This window comes from Pseudorca crassidens, chromosome 10, assembly GCF_039906515.1.
Source record: "Pseudorca crassidens isolate mPseCra1 chromosome 10, mPseCra1.hap1, whole genome shotgun sequence".
Lineage (NCBI taxonomy): Eukaryota > Metazoa > Chordata > Mammalia > Artiodactyla > Delphinidae > Pseudorca > Pseudorca crassidens.
The window spans coordinates 28,431,696-28,452,042 of NC_090305.1; the positions used below are offsets into that span (position 1 = coordinate 28,431,696).

The window sequence follows — 20,347 nt, forward strand, 5'->3', positions numbered from 1 at the left end:
CTTGCCTCTTTGGCAGGTCCAGGTCCAGACTTTTCCCCGGACTCGCTCCCGGCCAAACGTGGCGCACTAACCCCCTGCAGGCTGTGTTCACGCTGCCAACCCCAGTCCTCTCCTTGCGCTACGACCAAAGCCCGAGCCTCAGCTCCCAGGCCCGCCCGCCCCGGCAGGTGAGCAGACAAGCCTCTCGGGCTGGTGAGTGCCGGTCGGCACCAATCCTCTGTGCGGGAATCTCTCTGCTTTGCCCTCCGCACCCCTGTTGCTGCGCTCTCCTCCGCGGCCCCGAAGCTTCCCCCTCTGCCACCCGCAGTCTCCGCCCGCAAAGGGTCTTCCAGTGTGTGGAAACCTTTCCTCCTTCACAGCTCCCTCCCACTGGTGCAGGTCCCGTCCCTATTCTTTTGTCCTACCCATGTACGTGGGGAGTTTCTTGCCTTTTGGGAGGTCTGAGGTCTTCTGTCACCGTTCAGTAGGTGTTCTGTAGGAGTTGTTCCACGTGTAGATGTACTTCTGGTGTATCTGTGGGGAGGAAGGTGATCTCCTCGTCTTACTCTTCTGCCATCTTCCCAGAAGTCTCTGTTGGGGCATTGTTAATGCAACTAGGACTCAGAGTACATCCTAGGGAATGAAGGCAAAATAAGTATTACACTATACAAAGTCAAATAGCTGTACATGGTGGGTTGGGTAATGAATTGCTTATCTCTTCTTCAAGCTATTTGCATTATAGCTGTTTGTGTGTCGTTATTTTTGGAGAAAACTTTATTAAATTATGAAGTAACTGCTATAAGCCCAGTGGTATGTTCTTACAAGTAACATGTAATTAATTCCACACTGGTAGAGTGAACAACATTTTTGTTTGATGTGTCACAACAGGTCTAGGTTACAAGGTATTTCAAGGGAAAATAGCAGTTACAGAATTTCATATTCACTCTATTGCTAATCTTTCTTGATCCCAGAAAGGCTTCCTCCACTACTTTATCTGTTCTGATTCAGTGGCCCAATTCGATTCTCTGATATCATAGGAATGAATTTGGACCTATTATGAGATGATACAAATTTTCCTGCGTGGTTGATATTTTATTGTATAGAAAATAACCCAACTTACACACTTAGTGGAGTTTTTACTTGAAAAAGTTGACTGAAAATCCTAATTTGTGCATAACAGTCATTACATTTTATACTGAAAATACACTGTGGATGCACATGTCTACTTTCTAAAAAAAATAACCCAATGACCAAATGAAGAATAAAAATTAATGTGTGTCCTATGAAGAAATACATCTCAAAGCACACCTGATGATAAAATGAAATTTTAATGGATCAAAATGTAAACACTTTCCTTGCCTCTTCTTGATGGAAAGGTCTCCTGGAATTTCAATGCAAAATTCCCTTGATAACTAATTATTATGAAGCAAATAGGCTGCTCACAGGAGTCGAATATACTGAAGCATGTGTTCATTCCTGTCTTGTTATTAGCCTCTTGTGGTGCAACTAAATATTCAAATGAGGGACTAGAGCCAGTGTTTACTTCACCTTTTGTTAGCCCATTTGGGTATAATGTAATGCCAATGAGAACAAGGTAGTGAATTTACTCCTGGTATATTACAGAGTTCTTTATTCTCTTCCAGGGCTGCTGTCTTTTAATGAAGGAGTAGCATCATTTTATAGAATTTTAAAAATCTACAGCAGATACAGTCTTAAACATTATCTTAAGATATAAGTGAGAAAATTGAGACACAGAGAGAGGAAAAGACCTTGCTCAAGGTCATCCAATTATTTAATAGTGATACCAGGTGTATTAGTTCTCTATGGCTGTGTAACAAATTACCAAATATTTAGTGATTACAACACTCTCATTTATTATCTGACAGTTTTTATAGATCAGAAGTCTGGGCACAACATGACTGAGTTTTCTGCTCAGGCTTAAATCAAGGGGTTGGACAGGATGCAATCTCATCTGAGGCTTGGGACTTCTTCCAAACCCAGTGATTATTGGTAGAATTAAATCTCTTATATCTATAGGGCTTGGTCAGTATTTTCTTGCTGACTGTCAACCAGGGGCCTTTATCAGCTCCTAGAGATCACCTGACATTCCCGAATATGTGGCTCTCTCCACAAGGCAGTTTGTTGACTTCTGCCACCTCTGACCTCTACACCCTCTTTTAAAAAGGTTTACCTGATTAGGCCAGGTCCACCCCTCTCAAGGGGAGAGGATTATACAAGGTGTTGTACATCATGGGTGAAAATCTTGGGATTCATCTTCAGTTCTGCATACCAAACTGAGTCTGGAACAGGGGGTTCCTCATTCCCTGTCCAAGTGTTTTCATCTTTATTTATCAAGAATGACACACTAACCCAATTCATACCTCCGTACATCCCGGTTTTATTCAGAGGAGAAGCCAAAATTTAGAGACAAGCAGAAAATCATCTGAAGGCATTCCACTTCACTGAAGTTAGACAACTGTGTATCAATTCAGTTGTCTGTATGCAAATTCTTTTTTAGATCCTAGTTTTTAAAACATAATTATGGTTCCCCGAGTTGTCATAAAATTGATATGACCCTACGTCACCTAGGATTAGTGAATCTGAAAAGCATACCTGAGATGGTCTGTCATCTGACTGTCACAGTCACTCAGGTCAGGCATCACCTGCTTTCTTCAGATACTGCTTTGATCAGACTGTAGTCCAGGACTTTACTGTCTACAGATGAGATCAGAGAAGAGTAGACTTGAATAGAAGTTGTGGCAGTAATAGATGGGGTCTCAAAACTACAGGCACAGTGAACTGTAGTGACTCTCAAGTATCTGCAGGCATGTTACAAATAGGCCATGAAATTCAGCTTTCTGTAGGCTTTGATCAAAATCAAAAAACCTCATCCCAGGAGGCAATCTGGTGTCACGGGTCATACGCGGAGTCTTAAACTCTATCAACATCTGAACTTCTGCCAAAATGCTTTAGGGGAAAAGTGATTTTTTTCTTTTTTAGAAAGAGTTCCAGACTGGAATATTCCAGAGGTTCATTTCCATCTAACAGATTTTGGTTAACTATGTGATATTTGGGTAATCATCTAGATTATCTGTGCCTCTAATTATCTAAAAGTGAAGAAGTATATCTCACAATATCAACATCTGTGTTGAATTCTCCCCCTACATCAGAATATCAACTGGAAATTTAGCATTCCTCCATTGTACATTATACATGACTTTCCACTAAAGAGCTGCTCTCTACTCCTGCAAAAATGTGTGTTCTTTACCAGCCGCCTTGCTCAACTTTGTTACAAACGCTTATTAATTTGGGGAAAGCCTCTCCTTTCTGCTATTTCTCTGTTCTCGTTCTTTTCATTAGACGTCATGCATCCCTAGACCTTCACAGTCCATTCAACTGGTCTAATGTTAAATACAAACTTCTATTTGGTGACTTATACTTGTAGGTTCCTAACATTTTCTGTGGCTATTTCTATGACTCAGATGTAATTAAAGTCTATCTTCTACCAGTTATCACATGCTTAAAACACATTCCATGGGTACCACTGCCATTTCCCAACTCAGCGAAGAGAAACTTGGGTATGTGTGGTGGTAATGGTGATAGGTTTCTAAGAAACAGCCCCAGATTAGAGCTGTACCATCATTTCATAGCACTGTGTAGTTAAAGGACATGATACTTTGCTGTGATATATAGAAAAATAGGGTAAAATCAGATGCATTTCCAGATCTTAGAGAAAAAAAGACAAATGTTACCTTTTCAGTGAGAAAATTATTTTAAAAACGATAAATACAAGATTAGTCCCTGAAACATTAGTAACTTACTCTTAAAAATAGTTTGTAAGTAGTGTAGAGTGTTTTCTAAATCTCTAAATCAAGGTCAGGGTATCTTTAATCCTTCTAATATTAATCAAGTTGGTCAGGTTGTACTTCAAAAGGACATGAACAAAATACAACTAGGATGGTTACTCAATTTTTATGGCGAGCAGTTACATTTAGCTAGTTATAAAGGTTTAGACTATAAATATATATTTATTTTAAATCATATAGAATTACCAATATTTGACTATTTTATTTACAAAATAGCAATTTCATACAGTCTAATAAAACTCATAGAAACAAACTATCATTAAAGAGGACTATAAGGGGGATAGTTTGAAAATGCTCCCTTTTATATTGGCATTAAAATAGTTTTCTATTTTGTAGTAGCAAAATTACAAGTAAAAATTTTATGCATTCGGTAGTATTTAAATGGTGAATCTCTCCATCTATACTCTGAAAATGTTGCTATTTGGCGTATAAAGTTAAGAATAATATACATGTATAATATCATCTAAGTTGCTTTTGAGAAAACTACAGGCAGTCATTAGTCAATCAGTTTATTCATAACCTCTCCTTTCTGTGCAGGTATGTCATGAATATCTTCTCTTCATTCCCTTTTGTATGCCAGATGTATTATAGCAAATTATCCTGAATTGACATGGGATTAACTGAAATGTTCCAGTTTTGGCTCTCAAGTTATATGGCAATACAATGATATTTTAAAGGCAGTAACATGTTTTCTTTTCTTTTTTTTTTTTTTTGCGGTACGCGGGCCTCTCACTGTTGTGGCCTCTCCCATTGCGGAGCACAGGCTCCGGACGCGCAGGCTCACGGGCCCAGCCGCTCCGCGGCATGTGGGATCTTCCCGGACCGCGGCACGAACTCATGTCCCCTGCATCGGCAGGTGGACTCTTAACCACTGCGCCACCAGGGAAGCCCAAGTAACACGTTTTTATTGAGTGTTAACATCTACGTATTCAGTGATTCATCTTTGGTGGACTCAGGAAACAATGAATATTATGGATCAATAAATAAAGAATTTATATCGAACTCTGGCTAGTTATGAGTATTAAAGGTTAAGAATCTATAAGCTACCTTTTAAAAAACTTCACTTGATACAATTTAACATATTCAGTTAGTTTCTGTTCTATTGATATCAGCAATAGTGCAGTAGACTAGACCACCTAGGAGAAACAAAACTAAAAAAAACTAAACAAAACAAAGAAGGAATAAAACAAAAGAAAAAGGAAAAAAATCATCATCATCAACTGGCCTGCTTGTATTACTTGGTCTTACTTAGTTTTAGTGCTACTAAGAAATGTTTCATTAAATTATATTCTGGATTCTATCATAAAAATGTATTTCTTTCAGCATTCAACATTTAATAGAGACTTACCAAGTTTTTTTTTCTCTGTGTCAGGCAATACGCTAGCAGGTAAGTATTCAACGGAAGAAAAGCACTTGATTCGTGCTCTCTAGAAACTCATCATCTGTTGGGGAGACACACCCAATTGATAGGAAACACATAACAGCTTTGCCACTATAAATCAATAGCATTTGAAAGGAGCTGTATTAGGATCCTAAGGAGAAATTATGAGTACCCCAAATGCAGAAGTAGGAGTTGGATGTTGAGCTTTTTCTCCCTTGTGGAGTAGCAGAGCTCTATCATAACCCCATAGCTTCATCATTGAGCTGGCCCCATCGCACACTGGGATGGAGACCAGGCCAAAAGGTAAAGTGAATATGAAATACTGGCCTCAGGCTCATACTTTTACAAACCCTGAAGAATAAAATACATAGACCCAAATACATCTCTAGTTATCATGGTACCAGGTCCCCTGTAAATATTTCAGGATGTTGAATCACTGGACTAGTAAACTTACAATGATCAACAGACAGGATTAATTCTTACCAGAATAGTCCTAAGCTTATTTAAGTAGATATTAAGGGAACCGAAGAAAATCTAAAGAGCACGTATCAAGCCTGAACATTGTAATCTCAAAGGTTAAAAAAAAACAACAGGGAATAAAAGAGTATTGGATCCTTAAAAAGATTCTGCAACATACAAATAATTAAAACAAAACATTCGTAAAACAGAACACATTTTAAAAACATCTATAGTAGGAAACAGACTGAAGCTTCAGTTGATTTAACTTTATTTCATGTTAATTCTATAAAGTTGAAAAATTATGTACATTATAAAATTAAAATACAACATAAAAATATGATTGAGAGGGAAATAAATTTAAAAAAAAGAAACTTGGAAGAGAAAGATAAAGAACCTGAGTCATCTAAGAGCCTAACCAAAGAATTAAACAATACAGAAAATGAAGAGCATAACTGCTACTGTAAAAGAGGTGGGGCAATCAATTATATAGAGTCTATAATAGAGGGACTTTCCCTGAAAGAAGAGGAATTAGAAAACTTGATTAAAAGAATTAGACAGCAGACAGGGGACCTTGAAGATGGCGGAAGAGTAAGACGCGGAGATCACCTTCCTCCCCACAGGTACACCAGAAATACATCTACACATGGAACAACTCCTACAGAACACCTACTGAACGCTGGCAGAAGACTGAGACCTCCCAAAAGTCAAGAAACTCCCCACGTACCTGGGTAGGGCAAAAGAAAAAAAAAGAAGAATAAACAGAGACAAAAGAATAGGGACGGCACCTGCACCAGTGGAAGCAAGCTGTGAAGGAGGAAAAGTTTCCACACACTAGGAAGCCCCTTCGCGGGCGGAGACTGCAGGGGGCGGAGCGGGGAGCTTCGGAGCCGCGGAGGAGAGCACAGCAACGGGGGCGGAGGGCAAAGCGGGGAGATTTCCGCACAGAGGATCGGTGCCGGTGCCGACTGGCACTCACCAGCCCGAGAGGCTTGTCTGCTCACCCGCCGGGGCGGGCGGGGCTGCGAGCTGAGGCTCTGAGGCTTGGGTTTCGGACGGAGCTGGCGGCTTAAACATAGCCTGAAGGAGTTAGTGCACCACGACTAGCCGGGAGGGAGTCCGGGGAAAAGTCTGCACCTGCCGAAGAGGCAAGAGACTTTTTCTTCCCTCTTTGTTTCCTGGTGCATGAGGAGAGGGGTTTAAGAACGCTGCTTGAGGGAACTCCGGAGACGGGCGCGAGCTGCGGCTAAAAGCGCGAACCCCAGAGACGGGCGCGAGCTGCGGCTAAAAGCGCGGACCCCAGAGACGGGCGGGAGACGCTAAGGCTGCTGCTGCCGCCACCGAGGGGCCTGTGTGCGAGCACAGGTCACTCTCCACACCCCTCTTCCGCAGAGCCTGTGCAGCCCGCCACTGCCAGGTTCCCGGGATCCAGGGACAACTTCCCTGGGAGAACGCACAACGCACCTCAGGCTGGTGCAAAGTCACGCCGGCCTTTGCCGCCGCAGGCCCACCCCGCACTCCGTGCCCCTCCCTCCCCGCCGGCCTGAGTGCGCCAGAGCCCCCGAATCAGCAGCTCTTTCAACCCCGTCCTGTCTGAGCAAAAAACAGACGCCCTCCAGCGACCTACACGCAGTGGCAGGGCCAAATCCAAAGCTGAGCCCCTGGGAGCTGTGAGAACAAAGAAGAGAAAGGGAAATCTCTCCCAGCAGCCTCAGAAGCAGCGGATTAAAGCTCCACAATCAACTTGATATACCTGCATCTGTGGAATACCTGAATAGACAACCAATCATCCCAAATTAAGGAAGTGGACTTTAGGAGCAAGATCTATGATTTTTTTCCCTTTTCCTCTTTTTGTGAATGTGTATGTGTATGCTTCTGTGTGAGATCTTGTCTGTATAGTCTTGCTTCCACCAATTTGTCCTAGGGTTCTATCCGTCCATGGTTTTTTTTTTAAGTTTTTCTTAATAATCAATTTTAATTTTAATAACGTTATTATACTTTACCTTCTTTCTTTCTTTCCTTCCTTCCTTCCTTCCCTCCTTTAGACAACGAATCATCCCAAATTGAGGAGGTGGTCTCTGACAGCAAGATTTATGATTTTTCCCCATTTACCTCTTTTAGTGAGGGTGTATGTGCATGCTTCCGTGTAAGATTTTGTCTGTATAGCTTTGCTTCCAACATTTGTCCTAAGGTTCTATCCGTCCCTTTTTTTTTTTTCTAAATAAGAATTTTTAAATTCAATAACTTTATTATACTTTATTTTATTTTTACTGTATCTTCTTTCTTTCTGTCTTTTTTCCTTCTTTCCCTCCTTCCTTCCTTCCTCCCTCCCTCCCTCCTTTCTTTCCTTCTTGCCTTCTTTCCTTCTTTGCTTCTTTCTTTCTTTCTTCCTTCCTTCCTACCCTCCTTTCCTTCTTTCTTTCCTCATACTTCTACTAATTCCCTCTACTTTTTCTCCCTTTTATTCTGAGCCGTGTGGATGAAAAGCTCTTGGTGCTCCAGCCAGGAGGCAGGGCTCTGCCTCTGAGGTAGGAGAGCCAACTTCAGGACACTGGTCAACAAGAGACCTCCCAGCTCCACATAATATCAAACGGCAAAAATCTCCCAGAGACCTCCATCTTAACACCAGCACCCAGCTTCACTCAACGACCAGCAAGCCACAGTGCTGGACAACCTATGCCAAACAACTAGCAAAACAGGAACACAACCCCACCCATTAGCAGAGAGGCTGCCTAAAATCATAATAAGGCCACAGACACCCCAAAACACACCACCAGACGTGAACCTGCCCACTAGAGAGACAAGATCCAGCCTCATCCACCACAACACAGGCACTAGTCCCCTCCACCAGGAAGCCTACACAACCCACTGAACCAACTTTAGCCACTGGAGCCAGACATCAAAAACAGCGGGAACTACGAACCTGCAGTCTGCAAAAAGGAGACCCCAAACACAGTAAGATAAGCAGAATGAGAAGACAGAAAAACACACAGCAGATAAAGGAGCAAGATAAAAATGCACCAGACCTAACAAATGAAGAGGAAATAGGCAGTCTACCTGAAAAAGAATTCAGAATAATGATAGTAAGGATGATCCGAAATCTTGGAGATAGAATGGACAAAATGCAACAATCAGTTAACAAGGACCTAGAAGAACTAAAGATGAAACAAGCAACGATGAACAACACAATAAATGAAATTGAAAGTACTCTAGATGGGATCAATAGCAGAATAACTGAGGCAGAAGAACAGATAAGATAAAATAGTGGAAATAAGTACTGCAGAGCAGAATAAAGAAAAAAGAATGAAAAGAACTGAGGACAGTCTCAGAGACCTCTGGGACAACATTAAACGCACCAACATTCGAATTATCGGGGTCCCGGAAGAAGAAGAGAAAAAGAAAGGGACTGAGAAAATATTTGAAGACATTATAGTTGAAAACTTCCCTAATATGGGAAAGGAAATAGTTAATCAAGTCCAGGAAGCACAGAGAGTCCCATACAGGATAAATACAAGGAGAAATATGCCAAGACACATATTAATCAAACTGTCAAAAATTAAATACAAAGAAAGCATATTAAAAGCAGCAAGGGAAAAACAACAAATAACACATAAGGGAATCCCCATAAGGTTAACAGCTGATCTCTCAGCAGAAACCCTACAAGCCAGAAGGGAGTGGCAGGACATATTGAAAGTGATGAAGGAGAAAAACCTGCAGCCAAGACTACTCTACCCAGCAAGGATCTCATTCAGATTTGATGGAGAAATTAAAACCTTTACAGACAAGCAAAAGCTGAGAGACTTCAGCACCACCAAACCAGCTTTACAACAAATGCTAAAGGATCTTCTCTAGGCAAAAAACACAAGAGAAGGAAAAGACGTATAATAACGAACCCAAAACAATTTAGAAAATGGGAATAGGAACATACATATCGATAATTACCTTAAATGTAAATGGACTAAATGCTCCCACCAAAAGACACAGATTAGCTGAATGGATACAAAAACAAGACCCTTATATATGCTGTCTACAAGAGACCCACTTTAGACCTAGAGACACATACAGACTGAAAGTAAGGGGATGGAAAAAGATATGCCATGCAAATGGAAACCAAAAGAAAGCTGGAGTAGCAATTCTCATATCAGACAAAATAGACTTTAAAATAAGGACTATTAAAAGAGACAAAGAAGGACACTACATAATGATCAAGGGATCGATCCAAGAAGAAGATATAACAATTGTAAATATTTATGCACCCAACACAGGAGCACCTCAATACATAAGGCAAATACTAACAGCCATAAAAGGGGAAATCGACAGTAACACATTCATAGTAGGGGACTTAAACACCCCACTTTCACCCATGGACAGATCATCCAAAATGAAAATAAATAAGGAAACACAAGCTTTAAATGATACATTAAACAAGATGGACTGAATTGATATTTATAGGACACTCCATCCAAAAACAACAGAATACACATTTTTCTCAAGTGCTCATGGAACATTCTCCAGGATAGATCATATCTTGGGTCACAAATCAAGCCTTGGTAAATTTAAGAAAATTGAAATTGTATCAAGTATCTTTTCTGACCACAGTGCCATGAGACTAGATATCAATTACAGGAAAAGATCTGTAAAAAATACAAACACATGGAGGCTAAACAATACACTACTTAATAATGAAGTGATCACTGAAGAAATCAAAGAGGAAATCAAAAAATACCTAGAAACAAATGACAATGGAGACACAACGACCCAAAACTTGTGGGATGCAGCAAAAGCAGTTCTAAGAGGGAAGTTTATAGCAATACAAGCCCACCTTAAGAAGCAGGAAACATCTAGAATAAACAACCTAACCTTGCACCTCAAGCAATTAGAGAAAGAAGAACAAAAAAACCCCAAAGCTAGCAGAAGGAAAGAAATCATAAAAATCAGATCAGAAATAAATGAAAAAGAAATGAAGGAAACAACAGCAACGATCAATAAAACTAAAAGCTGGTTCTTTGAGAAGATAAACAAAATAGATAAACCACTAGCCAGACTCATCAAGAAAAAAAGGGAGAAGACTCAAATCAATAGAATTAGAAATGAAAAAGGAGAGGTAACAACTGACACTGCAGAAATAAAAGAGATCATGAGATTATTACTACAAGCAACTCTATGCCAATAAAATGGACAACCTGGAAGAAATGGACAAATTCTTAGAAAGGCACAACCTGCCAAGACTGAATCAGGAAGAAATAGAAAATATGAACAGACCAATCACAAGCACTGAAATTGAAACTGTGATTAAAAATCTTCCAACAAACAAAAGCCCAGGACCAGATGGCTTCACAGGTGAATTCTATCAAACATTTAGAGAAGAGCTAACACCTATCCTTCTCAAACTCTTACAAAATATAGCAGAGGGAGGAACACTCCCAAACTCCTTCTACGAGGCCACCATCACCTTGATACCAAAACCAGACAAGGATATCACAAAGAAAGAAAACTACAGGCCAATATCACTGATGAACATAGATGCAAAAATCCTCAACAAAATACTAGCAAACAGAATCCAACAGCACATTAAAAGGATCATACACCATGATCAAGTGGGGTTTATTCCAGGAATGCAAGGATTTTTCAATATATGCAAATCTATCAATGTGATAAACCATATTAACAAATTGAAGGAGAAAAACCATATGATCATCTCAATAGATGCAGAGAAAGCTTTTGACAAAATTCAACACCCATTTATGATAAAAACCCTGCAGAAAGTAGGCATAGAGGGAACTTTCCTCTCAACATAATAAAGGCCATGTATGACAAGCCCACAGCAAACATCATCCTCAATGGTGAAAAACTGAAAGCATTTCCACTAAGATCAGGAACAAGACAAGGTTGCCCACTCTCACCACTCTTATTCAACATAGTTTTGGAAGTTTTAGCCACAGCAATCAGAGAAGAAAAGGAAATAAAAGGAATCCAAATCGGAAAAGAAGAAGTAACGCTGTCACTGTTTGCAGATGACATGATCCTATACATAGAGAATCCTAAAGATGCTACCAGAAAACTACTAGAGCTAATCAATGAATTTGGTAAAGTGGCAGGATACAAAATTAATGCACAGAAATCTCTGGCATTCCTATATACTAATGATGAAAAATCTGAAAGTGAAATCTAGAAAACACTCCCATTTACCATTGCAACAAAAAGAATAAAATATCTAGGAATAAACCTACCTAAGGAGACAAAAGACCTGTATGCAGAAAATTATAAGACACTGATGAAAGAAATTAAAGATGATACAAATAGATGGAGAGATATACCATGTTCTTGGATTGGAAGAATCAACATTGTGAAAATGACTCTACTACCCAAAGCAATCTATAGATTCAATGCAATCCCTATCAAACTACCACTGGCATTTTTCACAGAACTAGAACAAAAAATTTTGCAATTCTGTATGGAAACACAAAAGACCCCGAATAGCCAAAGCAATCTTGAGAATGAAAAAAGGAACTGGAGGAATCAGGCTCCCTGACTTCAGACTATACTACAAAGCTACAGTTATCAAGACGATATGGTACTGGCACAAAAACAGAAAGATAGATCAATGGAACAGGATAGAAAGCCCAGAGATAAACCCACGCACATATGGACACCTTATCTTTGATAAAGGTGGCAGGAATGTACAGTGGAGAAAGGACAGCCTCTTCAATAAATGGTGCTGGGAAAACTGGACAGGTACATGTGAAAGTATGAGATTAGATCACTCCCTAACACCATACACAAAAATAAGCTCAAAATGGATTAAAGACCTAAATATAAGGCCAGAAACTATCAAACTCTTAGAGGAAAACATAGGCAGAACACTCTGACATAAATCACAGCAAGATCCTTTCTGTCCCACCTCCTAGAGTAATGGAAATAAAAACAAAAATAAACAAATGGGACCTAATGAAACTTCAAAGCTTTTGCACAGCAAAGGAAACCATAAACAAGACCAAAAGACAACCCTCAGAATGGGAGAAAATATTTGCAAATGAAGCAACTGACAAAGGATTAATCTCCAAAATTTACAAGCAGCTCATGCAGCTCAATAACAAAAAAACAAACAACCCAATCCAAAAATGGGCAGAAGACCTAAATAGACATTTCTCCAAAGAAGATATACAGACTGCCAACAAACACATGAAAGAATGCTCAACATCATTAATCATTAGAGAAATGCAAATCAAAACTACAATGAGATATCATCTCACACCAGTCAGAATGGCCATCATCAAAAAATCTAGAAACAATAAATGCTGGAGAGGGTGTGGAGAAAAGGGAACACTCTTGCACTGCTGGTGGGAATGTTAATCGTTGGTACAGCCACTATGGAGAACAGTATGGAGGTTCCTTAAAACACTACAAATAGAACTACCATATGACCCAGCAATCCCACTACTGGGCATATACCCTGAGAAAACCATAATTCAAAAAGAGTCATGTACCACAATGTTCATTGCAGCTCTATTTACAATAGCCCGGAGATGGAAACAACCTAAGTGTCCATCATCGGATGAATTGGTAAAGAAGATGTGGCACATATATACAATGGAATATTACTCAGCCATAAAAAGAAACGAAATTGAGCTATTTGTAATGAGGTGGATAGACCTAGAGTCTGTCATATAGAGTGAAGTCAGAAAGAGAAAGACAAATACCATATGCTAACACATATATATGGAATTTAAGAAAAAAAAATGTCATGAAGAACCTAGGGGTAAGACAGGAATAAAGACACAGACCTACTAGAGAACGGACTTCAGGATGCGGAGGGGGAAGGGTAAGCTGTGACAAAGCGAGAGAGAGGCATGGTCATATATACACTTCCAAACGTAAGGTAGATAGCTAGTGGGAAGCAGCCGCATAGCACAGGGAGATCAGCTTGGTGCTTTGTGACCGCCTGGAGGGGTGCGATAGGGAGGGTGGGAGGGAGGGAGACGCAAGAGGGAAGAGATATGGGAACATATGTATATGTATAACTGATTCACTTTGTTATAAAGCAGAAACTAACACACCATTGTAAAGCAATTATACTCCAATAAAGATGAAAAAAAATCTAAAAAAATAAAGGCCTTAATTCTATACATCCTGCTTCTAGAAAAATGTCTGACATGTGGCTGGGCTTCAGCAAATATTCGCTGAAATAATGAATGAATAAATGAGTAGGGCATTTGCAGAAATTATGAGACACAGTACTTGAAATCACTTTGAAAAAAACGAATACTTTTGCTGTGATATGCACATTACATGAACAAATTACCATATTTAAAATACTTGTGAGACAGCGGGTTTTGCCCACTTTTCCCTTAATAATTAGGAAAATCAGAAGAATTCACTGCGGAGAAGAGTGATACAAAAGCACAAAACTCCCAGTCTTCTCCTCCAGATTCAGATAGAGCAGTACATTTGCCTTCTGTATACTAGGTTTCACCTAGATTTCAAAAAGAGGAGAGAGTCAGTTGCTAAACATACACAGATTCCTAATGAGGACAAGAATAAAAAATCAAAAACCACAACAACTCCCAAGAAGTAAACACATTGTGATAAGAAATACATAGGGTTGTGATTTAGGCAGATCAGACTAGAAACCAGTCATCAAAGCAGAGACTGATGTCTGATATTCTTGAAGTAATCCAAAGGAAGGGGTTCATCCAAGTACTGATGTCAGAATCAGGTCACACAAAAGGGATGATGTTCAAAGTTAGCATCAGCTGTGCAAACCAATTAGTGCCCAGGCTGTCCTCGACAGCAAAATGCAGGATGGCTTTGTAAGACCTGGGCGAACAGGAACCAGGCAGTGTGCAGACAACGAATGAGCAGGGCAAATGAAGCAGAGAAACAGACATAAGTCACCGGTAACAAGCAAGAACGTTGCCTTGGGCTCTGGACTTTGGTGTCTGTCTTGGGAGGAATCAGTTCTAGCCTGGTGACTCTTGGAGGAGACAAGAATTGGGAAGAACTGTTTGGGGTTGTGTGGAGGTGGGCGGAAGCAGGCAGGGTTTGACATCAAACAGATCATAAAATATTGACAAGAAAAGACCAATTTGCGGCTCTCACAGAGGTGAATGTTTCTAAACTTTTCTTACTTATATTGATCCAGGTCTGAACAGCTGCACAACTCAAAAGCAGATATCCTTAGGCTAATGCCAGAGAATTCTTTGAGCTCATGTATGTGCAGATGGGTCTCTGAAAACTGCTGAGTATTTATTCATGTCATGCTAATAACCCTCTAAGGTAGATTGTAATAATATTAATTATATAGTATCTATATAATGTTACCTATATAATATTATATATTATCTATATACTATATGTATATGTTATCCTTTAAGTTTGGAAAACGAGGCACAGAAATGTTAAATAAAGTCACGAAATTCACGCAGCTGGAAAGCAGTAGAGCTGGTATTCAAGCAGAGAATTCAGGCAGGAGAACAGCGAGCGCAAAAGCAGGTGTAACAAGCTTGGAGTCTCAGGAAACAGGAGGAAGGTCACTGTGGTGGGAGCCAAGCGCAGGCAGGCAGAGTACTAGGTGCCCAGACAGTACTCGTTTTTTAAAAAACTTCACGTACCTTCATATTTACTCCTTTTTGCTTTTAGACCCCTACATTTGAAGAAGTTAAACTGATCAGCAACAGATTTGGACATTTTAAAATGAGCACCTAGGAAGGCACAGTACATAACCCACGGGTTTTTCGAACAAGAGTGTGTCCTCTGCCATATTAACACACACTTACGCTGCTTTACCTTGCATCCCTCCCAAACTACTGTCTTTATAGATAAGTCCTAAGGAACTTCACTCTTGTTTTCACTTCTAGAGGATTTTCATTGAATGTTTATAACTGAAATTTTGCTCATCTCCTTCAATTCACTTATCTCAATCTTGACATTATTTGACTTTCCTTTCAGGTTGTTTCAACAGCCCCTTTCCTGTGATGTCCTTATTTTTCTATTACAGAATAGGAGATAACTGTTTTTTTTTTTTTTAACAATCCTTCAATCTCTTCTATCTAATCATCATATAATGTCTTTCTTTTTCCTTCTGATGAAATACTCCTTCAGTTTTAGTTACTGTAGACTCATATATTTCCTTACCACTTCCCTTAAGGCAGGGATCAAGAGAAGCTGGCTTCTGACTCAGCCTCGTGTTAGTAAGCCCGTCTGCCTCAGTCCTTTCCTTCTGAGTTCATCCTGTATCTTTTTGCCAGAATCATCTTTCTTAGCAGTCAGTTACTCCAACACTATATATATTTACATCAACACACTGAACATAGATGTCTAAATTAATATCCTTTGACCCTGAACTGTTATATACTAGTACTACTATAGATTCTTATGGCTTAAATCGTGTTCCGTGGTTCATCATTATCTATTGTGATAATGAGATTTCTCACGCATAAAAGTGGAAGTAAATAGAATGTTTACATTAGACATGTTTATTTTAAGGATTGAGATGATTTGCTTGAAAATACTTCATTAATAATACATCAGCAAAAAACACCGTTATTATTGAGGGTTTTTAAAAAGTTAATCCTTTAAGATAGATATTACTGCTTAATTAATACCTTAGGTATCCACTCTTCCCCCTCCCCAGCTAACTGCACAATTCATCCCATGTGTCAGAGCCTATCTCTCTCTAGAGTCTGAAAATCCCTGGTCCATTCTTTCCCAGCTTCCCTTGCAGCCTGGGCATGCGCATGTGATACAGTGTTGGCCAACTGGAACTGATAAGAAAATCTGTAAAAGGAAGGGATGTCTGAAAAGCTTTTCTTTCTCAACAAAAAAGAAATGAGCAAAGATAATATGACCCCCTTTTTTTTCTGTCTTAAGATGATGTGTGAGGGTGTGGTACCCAGAACTGTGGTACCCATCTTGCAAATGCGAGTGAAGATGGTAAACTGGAACAAAGAATGAAACTTGGTCTCTGAGGATATTTATTAGCTACTATCAACCCTCCTACTGCCCTGCATCGAGACTTCTTTTAACATAGGAAAATGTATGTCTGCGCAGTTTTTAACACTTACTTAAACATTCTGTTACCTAAATATTCAGTTGAAAACTTCCTATCTGGTATATATTTTTACTGCATTCTTAATAATGCCTACCACTGTTTTATGAATTTAATAAATTATAGTTGCTTTAGTAATTATATTATTCTTTAAGATGTTTCTTTGTGAAATAATGGAACATCTGGTATTCTCCTTGAACAGGCCAAAAAGAAGAGTCGCATAAAGTGAAAAAGCATTAACAAATTAACATAACCATGCACATTAGCTGAACTCCACAGGGTTAAGGCTTGAATAAACAAGACTTAAAATGACAGCATTAATGCTATAGGCAATGAAGAACTTCAGTAAAACCTAAAATTATGAAGAAGTACCATGCTTCCCAACTGTGATACGAAACAAAACAAAGTAAAATTCCATAGCTTTATGCTTAGTATCTCCTCATTGTCTTCTTATTAATACTGTTTGAATTTTTTTCTACTTATTTTCCCTCCTGCTGGAGTTTCACTATATTATAAATTAAATTCAGAAACAATCATCTGGAACATTTTAGAAATACTAAAACACATTAGTGAATAACCCATAATGATGCTAAAGAACAGCGCTTAGAAAATGTAGGGCCTGTTATTATAAACTTGGGTCATCAAAAGAAAACTACTCTATCAGCCTCTGAAAATGTTTAACAGTCCATGACCCTAGCAGAAATGGCATCAAATATATTTCACCAGGTAGGAAATCATTGCTTTTCAAATTTTAAAGGCCTGCTTTTTAGCTCTCAGCAAAGTATGAAATTGTTGTTGTTGTTGACTATTTGATAAAAGACCTTCTCATACGTGATTGCACTAAATTTGGTTAAGTTGCTGGCAGAAAAGCTGATTCTGTGGCTAAAATAATTTTGCAACCACAAAACTGCTTAGGAGCATAGAAGTTGTCTTACATTATCTGACCAAACTGAAGTTCCAATTTGGAAACACAGCTGGAAACCTTTGAAAGCAACTTCCAGATGTCACGACAGAGCTTCTTCCAGACTTTTAACAGTTCCAGTCAAAATGATGTGAGAGAGAAACACGCATCCTGTGTGCTCTGACTTATGGTACACAGGAAGGCTGTTAAGAGAGTCAATTATGAATTCTCATCACAAGGAGACAGATTTCCCCTTTATCCTTTTCCTCTTTCTTTTCTTTTTATTGTATCTATACGAGAAGATGGATGTTAGCTGAACTTATTGGGTTAATCATTTCACAGTATATGTAAATCAGACTATCATACTGTAAGCCTTAAAGTTACACAGTGATATATGTCAATTGTTTCTCAATAAAACTGGTGAAAACCATTCAATAAACCTCAAATTAAAAAAAAAATGACTGCATGCAAAAAACTGGCCAAACTTGAAAAAAAGACAACTGGGAAACAAGACACTATGCCTGTGGGAAATTGTTTATTTCTTATCTCATAGCTGTTTTGGTAGTCTCATAACCCAGACAGAGACTTATTATTATTTATTTGTATTTTGTGATCGTTCTGGGTTTTACAGATTCTCTTGAATCTCATTAGTGCAGTGGTTCTCTTACTCTAAGTATAAATGTAATTTGAAAAACTCCTTAGCGTGCAGAGGTCTAAGACTCAACTTCAGAGATCTGACTAAGTATGAGTCAAAGCGGAGAAAGGCATCTTCAAGTTTTCCCCATCCTCTCCTGAGACCTCTGCCTCAGACAGAGACCCAGGAATAAAGGCTCGAGGGCTGTGCTATTTGTGGAGAACGTGAAGGGCCAGAGGGGCCTGAATCTCTCACTGTGATGCCCTTCAGAGACTGTAGTGCACTGGCTTTGCTCCAAGTCTGGGGTGGGAGGCCGCGAGGGAAAGCCTTTGTCATTGCCTGTGGTCAGGCCTGAAAAATCACACATGGGTTTTCAGTCAGGAGGTGGACTCCTCGACTATGCCAAGAAAGTCAAGAAAGAGTAGAGGGACGGGAAGTAATGAATTAAGGGAGAAAAGTATAATGACTTCTGAAGTGCTAGCAAAGCACTTAAGTCACACCTCCTTCATATTTTTATGGACATTGCCAGCTCCCTAAGGAAAGCAAGTTAGTTAAATACTGCTTCCTCTTTAAAATTTTATTTTTGTTCTTGAACTGTTATTAACTCTATTCTAAAAAAGATAACATCTACAAGATATAGATGCCAATTCTATTAATAAAGAGAGGTAAGTAATTAGGCAGAAAGAAAACCGAATGATCAAATTATCATTTTCTTTGGGTGAAAGGATAAGACACTAGTAATTTCCAGCATAGTAACTGATCCAAGGAAAACTATTGCTAGCCTTTTATTCTAATGCATTCCCAAGGAAGATGCAAGGGGCGAGACCCTCTCATTGGCTCTCCATTTATCTATGTATAATTTTCTTAAAGAAAGATACAAAATAACATGGTTCTGACAGCAAAAATTTCATTTCCCTCCTTTTTTTAAAAAAATCAAGTGCTCTTTGCAATAACTCTGAGTGGAAAAATGACAACTCGATATTGGGTTTCCAGCACAATTATGTCTTGTGAAGTCTACAAAAATGTGTAGTTAAAAAAATGCATGATTAAGTTATTTTATTTGTGAGTTCCTTTTTATTGAATATCATAATGAAATTTAATTTCCTAGTAAATAAATCTGTTTATCTTCTCCCCTAGGTAAGGAAAGTATTTCAATACAATAACCTGAAGTTTCCTGATGAATGTAGTTTGTTTTGAGTCCTCTGCTGTTTGGACCTAAGAAGTCTTTGCCCAATGCTGGTCCCATAAAAACCCAGACTATAGGGATTGAAAATAGGCCTCTTCAGAGAAAACTCACCGTGAGTGATGAATACTTCCATCAGGGTCAGGCAGGCTTCGCTTCAGAGCTCGGGTGTTGGAATGAATGTGTGACAGAGGTTGGTGAGATCACTGTTCACACTTCCTGTGCCTGTGCACTCCTGAAAGAAGATGAACATGGTAAAAATGAGAGGACTCTGTCTGAAGCACCACACAGGAAGAGCTAGACACACAAAAATGAGTCTATTCATAACTGGCCAAGGAGGGAAATACCAGAGATGTGGAAACAGCCTCGTGGTGGAATTAACAGGATCCTGTCGGTGGTTTGGAAATCCACGGACCATGGTAGGATGACAAGAAGTATAGCCGATGGCTAAGACCAACAGAGCAAGAGTAGGCACAGACAGACAGCAGACATGTAGACTAGCATTGACTCTGAGAGATGCCCACAGTGAAGGCTCTAAAGAAAAATTACCATTGGTTAGGGACTATAAACAGTGTAGCATTTGTGGGCTGCAGGTGAATGAAACAATTCATTTTTTTTTCTTTTTTTGTTAACCTTGGTACAAAATTATACATGACAAAAAGTGTTCCAACTAGGGCTTAAAGATCTGAGTTTCCCCAACAGTAACAAAGGAAAACATGCTTCTGGCTGGGGCTGATTCCAAGCACACAGCCATTCCTGTACATGCATTACTTGTAAGCCTCTCTGGGTCCTTGACAGTGTTTAGAAAAGAAATCCCAGAAAGGGCAGGTTTTATAATTAATCTAATGGTGAGGGCACATATTCACCAGCTGATGAAGGGGTTTGGGATATAATCACTCA

General features: G+C 39.3%; 1 long non-coding RNA gene across 2 annotated transcripts; it reads right to left on the reverse strand.

Annotated features, from left to right (window-relative positions):
• Positions 1-390: 390 nt before the first annotated feature.
• LOC137231902 (uncharacterized) lies at positions 391-19,934 on the reverse strand. 2 transcript variants are annotated; one of them, XR_010946788.1, is made up of 4 exons: positions 19,795-19,934; positions 19,562-19,682; positions 2,593-2,694; positions 391-612 (listed from the first exon to the last, which is right to left on the reverse strand). It is a non-coding gene; the product is annotated as an uncharacterized lncRNA (long non-coding RNA). The 2 variants fall into 2 exon arrangements; XR_010946787.1 differs by lacking the exon at positions 19,795-19,934 and having other exon boundaries at positions 19,562-19,782.
• Between the last annotated feature and the right edge of the window lie 413 nt (positions 19,935-20,347).